The following is a 13,491-nucleotide window of genomic DNA, read 5'->3' as shown; positions in this document are numbered from 1 at the left end:
AAATGAATAGGCAATCTGAAGACTGGCAGAAAATATCTGCAAAACACATATCTGGCCATAGACTGGTATCCAGGACATAAAGAACTTCTCCAACTCATTAATATAAAGTCAAATTACTTTATAAGAAAGAGAGCAAAGATTTTAAAAGACTCTTTCCAAAAGAAGATATATGAATGGCCAATAAGTACATTGAAAGCTGCTTAACATCATTAGTCATGAAGAAAATGCAAATTAAAATTACAATGAAATACCATTACATACCCACAATAAAGGCAAAAACTTAAAAGACTGATGACACCGAATGTTGGCAAAGATGTAGAGTGGTAAGAAGTTTCAAATATTATTGGTAGCAGTGAAAAATGATACAAACTAGAGTAAGTACAACCTACCTTATGCCCCAGAAATTCTACTCCTAAGTACTTACCCCAAAGAAATTAAAACCTGTGTCCACAAAGGCTTATACAATAATATTTGTAGCAGATTTATTCACAATAGATAAAAACTTGAAACAATCCCTCAACAAGATAATGTAGGAATAAACTCTGCCCTATTCATACAGTGGAATACTACTCAGCAATAAAAAGAGGGAAAATATACTGACTATATACAACATGAATGACTCTCAAAACAATACTGAGGGAAAGAATACTTACATAAAGATTCCACTTACAGAATTTTTAGAAAAGACAACACTAATTTGTGGTGGAAAATATCAGAACAGTTGGTGCTTGAGGAGGCCAACAATTGACTGGGAAGGGGCATGTGGGAACTTCCTGGAGTGTTGGTAATATTCTAAACTTGGATAGGAGTTTGTGTTACACACATGTATACATTGGTCAAAACTTGGTGAATGTTTGCTTAAGATTTGTGCATTTCATGATACATAAATTTTACCTCAAATAAAAAACAACCCTGTAAACAAATATTGAACCCTAGTTAATGGTATGCATGGAGAAATGTATGGAGGGAAGAGTCTTGATGTTCAAACTGGCTTTTAAATACATCAAAAATAAGATGAATTGATAGACGCATAAAGCGATGGATAGTTACGTAGGAAAGTAGGTATAATAAAATGATAATGGCATAATCTAGGTAGGGGGTATATATGCATGTTCACTGTAAAATTCTTTCAACTTTTCTGTATGTTTGGACATTTTCATAATAAAATGTTGGGAAACAAGTTAAGACTTGATGGGTAGCAAAGACCCACATGGGTGAGTTTGGTCCTTTTCTTGTTGAGTATAGAATGGGAGCCATGAAGGTAAATCGCTATAAACAGATTTACATTTTAGAATGATTTATGCCTGAAATGTACAGGGCGAATTGTAGGTATGGGGGTAGGAACAAATTTCAGGCTAGGAGAACAGTTAGGAAACTATTCCAGTTGTCCATGTAAGAGATTTAACAGGGTGAGCTCTACAGAATTATAGTAGGTGATGATCAGATATTAGAGTAGAAGGCCAAGAAGGAATCCAAGATGGCATTGCTCACAGAGGGAATGGCAGTGCCAGAATCTGAGAGGAAAGAGAGACGAAGCAAATGAGGGGTTGGGGCGGGGGTGGTCAGAACTTGTTGGCGGGGGTAGGACTTGATGAATTTGAGGTTCACTGTGGTTCTCTGTGGTGAAGATACTCAGGTAGCATCAGTAAGTCATATGGGTCTAGGTTAGAGATACAGATTTTAAAATTATCTGCTAAATGATGGTAGTTGAAGTGGTGCCAATGAATGAGATGATCCAGGGAAAGAACACAAATGAGAGAGCTCTGAGGTTTACCAACACGTTGGGGGTTGGCTGTGGAAGAGGAGCAAACAAATGAAGGTAAATCACTATATAAATGAGTCTGAGAAGGAACAATGTAGATCAATGTTTGTAGTTCTCAAGAGTACTACTGACAAAATTCATATAGAGGGTGCAAATAAACCTGGTAGGGCTTTTGGGGTGGGAAGGAGAGCAGTCAGAAAGGTTTTCACAAGACTTTAAAGGGTAAATAGGAGTTTTCCATGCAAACAAGGGAGTAAAAGAAAGGCAGAAGGAAAAACCTGATAGGCCAGAAGCTTCAAGGAGTATTTGGGGAACTGCAGGCCACGCCTTTTTGACTGTAGGTTGGGATCGTAGTAGTGTGCCATTTTCACCAAATATGAGACTGTTGGAATATAGGGAAAGGCGGCCTCTGTACTTCTCCCTGATATAAACTGGTAGTTACCAACTGTCATACTCATCAGAATCTTCTGGAGGGCTTGTTAAAACACAGATTTCTAGGTCCCACCCCCAGAGTTTCTGATACAATAGGTGTGGGAGGCCTGATAATTTGAATTTCTAATAAGATCCCAAGTGATGCCAATGCCGCTTGTTCAGGGACCACACTTGGAGAACCACTGAGGATGCTGGGAAGAAGAGATGCCACACAGTTGCCCAGAATCAGCTTCTCGGGGCAGACCACCTCTGTCAGAAGGGACTAGTTATAATGGAGATAAGGGACAGTTCCCAGCACATAGCCTTCACTTCCTTCTCATTAGATAGATTCATTAGATTCTGTCTCTTCATAAGCAGATTCTTATTTAAACTTCAACTTTGGACATTGGGAAACTTTTGAGGTTGAAGTCTCTTCAACAAAATAGGCTCATACTCATGCTGAGTCCCAGGTCTGCTCTGTCCATACATCCTGATGACACGTATGAGAGAAAACGACTGCCCTTCATTTCTCCCCTTCCTTGGCCACCCCATGGAACTGATGGCTGGATGAGATTACCAGACTGAGGCTACCTGATACAATATTTGTTGGGTGTTTTGTACATTTTCAAGTACATTTATATCAATTCATCGCTTTATCTTCCTGATAAGCCAGCACTGTAATTACTGGTAGATAAAACAAATGAGCACAAAGAGATGATGTGTGTCAAAGTCTCCACAATAGTTCCTGGTCTAGTGGTGAACCCAGTGACACCACAGTGTCTCCTAGAAAATGGTGACAGTTTTGTTAATTTCTAATTCAATGCTTCCACAGGTCTGCAACATATCAACAACACAATTTAATTCAAATGTCCAAAAATTAATCAGGAACTGTAATCCCCATCCCTCCCGGATTGCAGGTTTTATGGCAGTGGAATTTAGAATGCCTCTTACTTTGACTCCTTTTAACTCCTCTCCTTCCTCCCAAACTTTGAGATTGCAGAGGTCTTGGAGAAGTGTCTGATGCTACCATGGCTGGGAATAGTGTAGTTAATACGTCTGCAAGGTGAATGGAAATGCATTACCCAAAAACCTCCCTGAGACGGGTGCAGTAGAGGAGCTGGGCTATATCTGTGCCTACAAGAGGAACACAGAAGGGATGAGCAAGGACCAGAGCATCACATTATTCTGCAGTGAGGAGGACACAGAGTGACCTGTGAGGGCCCATGACAAAGAACATGGTAAGAGGAAAACTGAGTTTGTTAGATGACAGATCATAATCCGGAGAGGTGTTCACACCAGCTAAGAAAGTTTAAACAGGGAGAGTTATACACAATGGCAGAGACAGGGCCAAACTAGAATATACTTACAAGGTACTTCAGAGTCTTAGAAGACATTCAACTCACACTGAGCCAAAGGAGAGATGAAGTGACCCAATTCCAGGATATACTAAGAGAAACGTGATTACCAAAATACGAGGTGTGATCAAAAAAATAGGGTGAATGTTTAAATAAAAAATAATTATTACAGTAAAAGACATATTGCCGTTAATCTCCCTCAAAAAACTCCCCCTCGTTTTGAACACACTTATCCCACCATTCTTGCCACTTTCTGCAGCAGTTCTGGAAGTCCTCTTTCATGAGTGTCTTTACTTCATCCTCTATCATGACAACGCTCCGTGTCACACATCACTTCTGGTATATGGCAATTTCTGTCAAATAAAAACATTATGGTGTGTCCCCATCCACCTTATTCACTGGATCTGGCACCATGTGACTTCTGCCTCTTCTCCAAAGTCAAAATAACCATGAAAGGTAAATGTTTTGAATCAATTCAGAACCTCAAGGCAGCCATGACAGTGCAACTAAAGACACTCACAAAACAGGACTTCCAGAACTGTTTCAGAGAGATAAGTATGTTCAAAACGAGGGGGAATATTTTGAGGGGGATTAATGGCAATGTGTCTTTTACAGTAATAATTTTTTTCTTTAATTTAAAATATTCACTGTAACTTTTAATCACACCTACAACACATGTAGTCTGTGATCTGGAGGAAAAAACCAATGGTGTTGAGCCACCAGAATAGAAAACTCAGGGGAATGTGATATTCATCATTGAATATTTAAAGGCCTGTCGTGTGCAAGGGGATTAAACTTGTGTGGATAGATGTTATAGGAAATAGATTTTGGAGCAAGCAATATAAGAAGGGATTTTCTAGAAAGTGGAACAGCACGAAAATTAAGAGCATGGGGTTTAAAGCAAAGCTGCTTAGATTTCAATCCCAGTTCTCCTAGTCCTGTTGTGACCTTAGACAAATCATTTATCCTCTTGGTACCTCAGTTTTTCTAGTCAGCAAAATGGCATTAAGAATAGTATCTTTTCTCAGAAAAACAGACACATAGGCCAATGGAATAGAATTGAGAACCCAGAAATAAAACCACATAAATATGAACAGATAATTTTTGACAAGCAAAAAACATACAATGGAGAAAAGACAGCCTCTTCAATAAATGGTGATGGCAGAATTGGAAAGCCACATGAAAAAGAATGAAACTGGACTGCTATCTGTCACCATGTACCAAAATTAATTCAAAATGGATCAAAGACTTAAGCATAAGACCTGAAACAATAAACTCCATAGAAGAAAACATAGGTACTAAACCTATGGATCTTGGGTTCAAAGAGCATTTTATGAAATTGACTCCAAAGGCAAGGGAAGTAAAAGCTGAAATAAATGAATGGGACTATATCAAACTCAAAAGCTTTTGCACAGCAGAAGAAACCATCAACAAAATAAAGAGGCAACCAACTGAATGGGAAAAGATTTTTGCAAACAGTGCCTCCAATAAGGGGCTAATATCCAAAATATACAAGGAATTCATACAACTCAACAACAAAAAAACAAACAACCCAATTGAAAAATGGGCAGACGACCTGAAGAGACATTTTTCCAAAGAGGACATACAAATGGCAAATAGACATATGAAAAAATGCTCAACATCACTAACCATCAGAGAAATGTGAGACAATACCCACAATGAGATATCACCTCCTCCTAGTCAGAATGGCTGTCATCAACAAGACAAATAGTAACAAGTGTTGGAGAGGCTGTGGAGAAAAAGGAACCCTCATACACTGTTGGTGGGAATGCAGATTGGTGTAGCTGCTATGGAAGGCAGTGTGGCATTTCCTCAAAAAATTATGAATAGAATTTCCATATGACCCAGTAATCCCTCTCCTGAGTATCTACCCAAAAAATCAGAAAACATTTATACATAAAGACACGTGTGCTCCAATGTTCATTGCAGCTTTGTTTATGGTGGCCAAGACATGGAAACAACCAAAATGTCCTTTGATAGATGAATGGATAAAGAAGTTACGGTATATATGCACAATGGAATACTATTCGGTGGTAAGAAAAAAAGATGAAATAGGAGCATTTGTGACAATATGGATGGATCTTGAGATTACAACGCTAAGCGAAATAAGTCAGACTGAAAAAGCAGACAACCATATGATTTCACTGATATGTGATATATAAACCAAAAACAACAAAAGAACAAGACAAACAAATGAGAAACAAAAACTCATAGACACAGACAATAGTTTAGTGGTTATCAGATGGTAAAAGTGGAGGGGGGTGGGAGATGTGGGTAAGGGGGATCGAATATATAGTGATGGAAGGAGAACCGACTCTGGGTGGTGAACACACAATGTGATTTATAGATGATGTAATACAGAATTGTACACCTGAAATCTATGTAACTTTACTAACAATTGTCACCCCAATAAACTTTAATTAAAAAAAAAGAATAGTATCTTCTCACAGTGTTGTAAGATTAAATGAGTTAATAGTTCTACAATGCTTAGACATCATCTGGCACATGCTAAGCATGCAGTAAATACCAGCAGTTAGAGTTGTTGTTATTATTGATAGAGTTAAAGATGGAAGGATGACTTTGGGGGATGGTGTGTACTCTCTGAGTTGTCCCAGCACAGATCTGCAGAAACATGGCAGGAAGTCATGGAGAGAGTAAGCAGTGGTAGGAACAAGGTGATGGCACTAAGCTGATGGTCTTCAGCTGGTGGGCTGCATGCGACCTATGAGCTGGAGGAGTAGGACAGCATCATGACTACTTCTGTATTCTAAGGGGAAATATTTTCAGTTTTGCCTTAGAAAAAGCACTAAAGCTCACTCTCAAAAATACTTCTGCAATTTTAATATCTTTAAAACTGTCCATTGATTATGTGTGTGTGTGTATTCAATTATAGGTACATAATCAATTATATATTATATATTTTATATAATCGAATGTGTGTGTGTACATATATATAAACATATATATATATATATATATATTTTTTTTCTTTTTTTTTTCCCCCCTCAAAACTAATAAAAGTCAGCCTTGAGAAAAAATGAATATTTTGAATCATGGTTAAGATCCAGGGACACTCATCTTGCATTAAAAACCTACAGAGCACTTCATATGTTGGGCATGATGCTAGTTGTTGGGGATATTTAGATTAATATTAATAAGCAACTAGACCTCCCTTGAAGGAATTGACAATTTAATCACATTGGTTGGACCTAAAATACAAAAGATTGAGAAACACTTCTTGAAATGAACCAAAGAGAAGGCGTTCAATACCCCGTGAGAGTCTATAATTCTACAATTCTTGGCATGGTAAGAAGCAACAGAAACATCCCAATCAACAAGACAGAGAAGAGACCAAACAAAAACAACGCCCTACCCCAACCCTAGCAGCCTAGAATCAGCCTTTAAATTGTGTAAGCATATTGAGTTAAAAGTTCTGAAGGTCATTATGCTTTTGAAAAGTAAAGTGTAAGGGCCAGAAAGAGTAATCCCCATGTGACGAAGCAGAGAAATTTCTTCAGAAAGAAAATGGAAATTCTTTAAAATATAATGTAGAAAATAAAAATGTACCTGGCTATATTTATAGGCATTGAAGTATTAAATACATATATTGAATTCAGTTGGGATGAGATAAATAAACAGATGGTGCAAAAAATAAATTGTGGAGAACCTTTATGAAAACTACATGTTGCAGTTTAAAAGCTGGATGAAAAACTGTTGCTAAAGATAAATTTCACAAAGAATGTGAGACAAAGCTGAGAATTTAAGAGATTCAGTTTCAACAAAAGTAGTTTAAGGTAAAACAGAAATTTCTTCTGCAATCATTTTTAGTACAATGCTGATGGAGAATAAAGTCTTACAGGAAGTCATTACGTAGCACTTAAGACATGTAAGTGTTTCGACTCTCCAAAGCCAGATGGTATTCATTGTGGGGTCCCAGGAGGACTCACATGTAAATGGCCATAGTATTGGTCAGGACATAAAATGCAGCCTCAATGCTACGTTCTTACCTAAACATCAGTCTCCACTGGGAGTTTTGTCTTCAATAAAGGTTTGAGAATTGGGTCCATTGTCCATTAGTGCAGAGGAATTATTTCTGAAAATTAGAAAGGTGCTCTGGTCTCAGGAGATACAAGAAATTAAAAAAACTCTGAGCCTCTTGAATTCTAAAACACTGGCTTCAAAGACTAATTGAATCAATATGCAGTTTTAATCTTGATATATTCTGAAGTAAAAAATAAAATCAATATTTAATTTAAATTCTTTCTGGGGAAGGACAGCAAAATGGGGAGAAAATAACTAACCCAACACTACTTTCTAAAAGTGATTTATATGTTCTCTTTTTCCTTCCCAAATTTTCTATCATGAATATGTATTATTTATTCCTATAATCAGGAAAGATAATTAAAAGAAAAGACTAAAATATACTAATATTAAAACATTCCTTAAAATATTTATCTTAAAAAATATAATTAATGATGATGGCTTTGCTCAAAAAGATTTAGGATAGCCATGCATAATAAGAATTAAGGCAACCACTCTGCATTAAGATTCCAAAAAGAGACTGTACTATGTATGGATGGTCCAACATACATGATATGAAATTGAACAGTCTGACAATATTTTATTAGAGAGAAAAATTATTAGAGACCTTATTGAGCTACTTAAGCCCTCAATGAAATCTGAGCAACTCCATATTTTAACCAATCTGTGCTGAAGGGAGAAAAGGCACACTGTATGAAAGTAATAACAAGGAAAATTAGTAAAAACATGAACTAATATTTCACTTTGGATAGACCTGAAGTATAAACTATTATGTCAAAGACTATAGTAGGGAATTCATGAGGTATATATTTTATGATCATTGATTGTATTAGTTTCTACAAATATAAAAATTATTCTTTATTCTATCAATCTCCTGGCAGGTAATCTGAATCTATCAAAAGCAATAGGTCATTAATTGATCACCTACACAAGAGATTACATTTATTCTGCTTGCTCAGTAGCATCACATACCATTGGTTACTGCATTGTGAGACCAATGACTAATTTATTTTAGAATTATCAGATATTGGTTACTAATGAAACCAGACACCTGGCGAGGGAACCAAAATTTGATCATATATGGGAGATCTTTATTTCTTTTGCAAGATTTTTCAAGAGAAGCTCCTGGTCCTTGGTCAGGAAGACCAGTGTATTTCCCAGGGAACTGAAAGCTCTGTGTAAAATAACCTCTATTAAGTATGAGATAGCATCTGTCTCCAGGTCAAAGAGATGATATACTGTGTGGAGGACACTGGTTCCTTTTTGTTCCCCTTGGATTAAGATAAAGTCAGACACTTGGCTTTAAGTGACTGTCTGTGCCAGTCTTATACCCCAAAGTTTACCCATGGCCTGATGTCAATCAACTGTCTGGAAGACAGAAAGCTCTTCCTATGTAACAACAATACTTCATTTTTAACTGATAGCTGACATCTTCCTTAGGAGCTATTAGCACATTTGAAAACTCCCAACAATGAACCTTGGGTAGGGAATGGTAAATACTTACCATTAATGTCTTTATCAGGGTCACGGACCACCATTTTATTGCGCTCACAGCCTGTGAGTATGTAGATTTCTTATTAATTTGCTGATCATGTATAGACTTCATGCTCAGTGTACATATTTAAAATTTGTAGACGTTGATTCTATAAAAAACACTATCCCATGACAGCTGTAACAGAATTAAAATGCCTAAGCAGCCCTGCCAATACAAGTCTCCCTTTGCATATATGACTTTTGAAAGACACACATTCTCTTTGTAGTGTTCAAGCAAGTAGCCTTGAGCTGGAAGCAAGAGTGAAGGTCAAATAACAGAGGAAATCTTAAATGAATCAGTAACATTTCCTATCACATTTACTTCTATCACAAATCAGCCTATCTTTACCTTTTACTTTTTACCTGGAGTAAAAATTATAGTTTGCAAATTGTAAATATAGGGCGAAAGATAATTTGGCACTCTGTTTTATCACTGTCAACCCAGTGGCTTTCATAACCGAAAACCACACATTTTGTGAAAGTCATTACTGCCTTGCTGCGTTTATAGGGCAGAGAGAGAAACTGAACGACCCAGGGAAGGACAAAGTGGGACCTGTTTGTGATTAAACCCTGAAAAAGATCAGTGGAGTTAGGAGAGGAGCGCGAGTGGGAGGGAAGTAAGAAAGCCGTCATATTTCCTGAGCCTTTTTATTTCCCCCGCCTCCCCTGATGATGCCACGGTTGATAGCTGCTCTTTTAGATCAGGGCATAAGTACTCTTTCTTCAGTGTAGTTATTGAAGCTAGGGGAAGGTGAGGATCTTGTTCAGTGATGCCAAGATGTGCTTCTTGATTCCTTTGTACTTAGAGACAGAAAAAGGCAAGGGGAGTTGGCTCTGGGTTTAGACATCTGTCAATATCTTAGTAGAAATGTTGTGAAGTTAACCAGTTTCTAGAAAGTGCTAAGCAACCATACCAAGTGTTCCCAACTAACATTACCTCTGAATGTGTATGACCAGGCATATTTCAACGTGCTCTGCCAGGCGGTATTAGTAATGCGAGCAATATGCAGCTCACTTTACTTGCTGACTTGCTTAAAAAGAGAAAATTAAATACATTTCTCATAAGGATATTTTGTGGAATTTTTCCACATCATTAAATAAAATGTAGCCCTGGTTTAAAGGCATTTCCTGAGAGAAAACATTTCTTAACTTAAACTAACTGAACTATGTGAAACAGTCTGCCTATATACACCATAATATTTTTTCCCTGATTACATGTAATGGCTCTCCTATCATTCTGCAAGCTTACCCATATCATTGAATTGTTTCACAGCCATCCCAAAGAACTGACTGCAAACTGTTAAACGCAGTTCTTGGGAAATGGCTGGTTATTCAATTTTCTCCTCATAGTTACAAAAGACTGGATGTTATCGGAGATGACATTTCTGAAATAATTAAGAAAAATAACGACATGTCTTCTTCAGCTAGGTACATACTTCCTTCACAGCTTCGATATAACAAGCTATCACATTGCTTCCTTATTGCTAGAATATGGAAGATAAGCTCAAATAAAAGACAGAAAGTAGCAAATGCTATAAAGAAGTACCGAATCAAATAGAAAGCTTTCTTGTTTGCTACCTGAATGCATATTTTCATGTTCTTCCCAAGGAAGGGTTGGTACATCCCGAGTGACGGCTTAAATCCATTCAGAGTTTGGTTTTGCAACACCCGTTTAATTACTTTAGATCCCCAGTGAAGAGAATTACCAGTCCTAACTTCATAAATCCATGGTCCCTGCATAGGAACTGAGGTGCTATACAAGATTTGTATTTCTTTTTTATTTTCCATTGGGATAGTCACACGAGATATTCTGATTTTTCAACAGACTCTTTTGGCCCCTTTGTCTCAGTCAGAAATTTTCTATCAAAAAGAAAGAAAGAAAGAAAAAAAAAGATCCTTACCGGAAGATACCACACATCTTCTGTTTAATCCCAGGAGTCCTCTAGCCAATTTGAAAGTCAACATCAGACAGAGAGGTAATGCTTTTTTGTTTTGTTTCAATCTGAACTCTCACAGTTGTTCAAATTGAATCAAGAAGCAAGAGTTTCAAAGTGAGTGGTGCGCTAAAATAAAACTGGGAGACATCCGTTTTACAAGGTTGTACGAGAGCACCGCTGAGCACACCCTAACAGAAAAAAGGAGGGGTAAAGTTTCCATAAGAGGTGATGGCTACACAACAACCCACAATGCAGTGTGTAGGAAGAGACTGAACATACCTCCCACAGCATAACCCCTAGCGCTGTAATATGGCTTGGTGACATATTTCATCACTGGGGCTTTTGAAAGAACTCTGTGAGTGAGATGCCCTCAGAAAGAAAAACAAAGTCAGGCTCCAAGAATCTTAGCGATTCTCATCCCCAACTAGCAACACACACATACGGTAGATGTGCCTTAGGGACAAGGGTGCTGTGTCTAAAGAGAAACATAGAACAATTTTCTCTTTGGGATGCTGGATCAAATTCCCAGTCTCCTAACTAGGTTAGGGCTTTGTCCCTGCTCTGGGCATTGCCTTATGGCAGAGAATAACCTCCTACCCTAGTCCTATTCCTTGAAAAAATAAAACCTTCAAGAAGAAAGAATGTCCTATTGTTGGAGCAGAATTATTCTTCCAGCTTTTCAAAGAGGAGGTATTTTTTGGCATCTGGGAAGAGATTGTGTCCAGCAGTGCTTCTTAGTTTTACAGCTGGGTCCACTCAAACCAGTCCAACAAGCCAGCATTACATAGAGGAGCCCAGCCAAACACAGGCACTTCAATCAAGCTCAATTCACTTGGGTTCTGGTAAATGAAATAAAACCCCAAAGCTTGGCTTTTTATTTTTCTTAGGGCAAAGTCCATTTAGAATTGATATAATCGCTTGCTATGGTTACATATGCCACATTTATTTTTAAATAGCTCCACATCCCAAGGGCTCCTGATTTCCATCCACATGGCAGGTAGGAAGGCTGCAGGAAAATAATTTTCAACACAGTCTACATTTTATGAGGCTCGGAAAAAAAAAAAGCACATCTGGAGATGCACACCTAGGCTGTTAAGAAGCTGGGCCACTTGGTAAACGTGCCCTACATTTTGCGTCTTGCAAAAGGCAGCCTAGCCAAGGACATGGCTGATAAACGAATCCATCCCATAGTCTGTTGACCAAGCTGAGCATCCTGTCATGAGGTTGCTAACTGCCTAGAGGAAGTGGCCTTTTTTCCTACTGTGTAAATATGCCATCCACTTGTAACCCTTGTGTATGTGCGGCTGTGTTCACAAGTGAACAGGCTAATGGTGGCCCTGAATACAAAGTCCTGTGTCTGCTCCTGAATACTGAGTGGAGGGAGTTCCTCTACTGGGGAGGACTCAGACTCTTCCTGGCCTGTCAGAAGCCTGAATAAGTTACAGGCAAGCACTGGAATAAGACACAAGCTCTCCCAACTCTGTTTGCTCTACTTGCTGACTAAATGGTAGTTTGTGCTTCGCCCAAGGAAATTTACCAAATATTGCCTAATAGTACCCAAATTTGGTGCTTTCCTTCTCTCCTTATCAGTCCCTTGCAATCAGGGACTGGGTCTCACTCACTCATCTTTGAGAGTCCAAGTGAGTCTTGCTAGTTCATGTTTTGTTTAATCCAGAGATTGCAAACTGGCCTGCAGACCAGTCTGCCTGGTTGTGTACCATTTGGCACAAATACAATTTAGCAAATTGCGAATCCGGTTCTGTGTTTTACATGCATTCTTACATTTACAAATGGAGATTCTACATTAAAATCTGCATTTCTAGTTTCTGTGGAAAAATTGGGTATGCTGGCAACAAAGGGCTTACTTTCTCTCCTGGCAGCAATCACCCGCACAGAGGACCTGCTGCCCTTTTTGATGTGGTGTGTTCTCTAGGTCACAGAGTCACCACAGTGGTCTGTTCCTTCCTGTGAACTATCTGCCTTGTTCTTCTAGGCATATGGTTTAATTGAATAGGAGTCTGTTGGGAGCAATGATCCAATAATCTCCCTTATATTCAATTACTGGATCCAACGCTATAACGTGGAGTTTGTCAATGTTTTTTCTTCCTTATCATCCATGGTAGATGACTTTCACATGTGTAACATAGTCTCATGGGTGCTGTCAGGGTTATTCTAGCTGTAACAAGACTGTGAGATGGTTGCTATAGCCTGGAAAACTCTCTGCTTAGAAAAAGAAAGCAAATGCTTTGCAGGCTTCAGCAAAACTATTAGTGGTAACAAATTTCTTGTGACATCTCACAACTGATCTTGACACACCTGTGTGGAGTGAGAGCACAGTTGAGAACAGCTCTTGTAGCTGGAAAAGGAAAGACATAACTAAGTTTAGAGAATTTTATTTATCAAGCATGACAGAAAAGAAGCATCAACAAGA

General features: G+C 38.2%; 1 long non-coding RNA gene across 1 annotated transcript in view; it reads right to left on the bottom strand.

Moving 5' to 3' along the window:
- Nucleotides 1-11,130, bottom strand: part of LOC141570399 (uncharacterized) — a 52,208-nt gene extending 41,078 nt beyond the window's left edge. The window contains exon 1 of the long non-coding RNA XR_012494402.1: nt 11,025-11,130. This is a non-coding gene — a long non-coding RNA (uncharacterized LOC141570399). The remainder of the gene's footprint in view (nt 1-11,024) is intronic.
- Between the last annotated feature and the right edge of the window lie 2,361 nt (nt 11,131-13,491).

The sequence above is a fragment of the Rhinolophus sinicus genome, linkage group LG03 (genome assembly GCF_036562045.2).
Source record: "Rhinolophus sinicus isolate RSC01 linkage group LG03, ASM3656204v1, whole genome shotgun sequence".
Classification (NCBI taxonomy): domain Eukaryota; kingdom Metazoa; phylum Chordata; class Mammalia; order Chiroptera; family Rhinolophidae; genus Rhinolophus; species Rhinolophus sinicus.
This window is presented reverse-complemented; position numbering and strand designations above follow the sequence as displayed.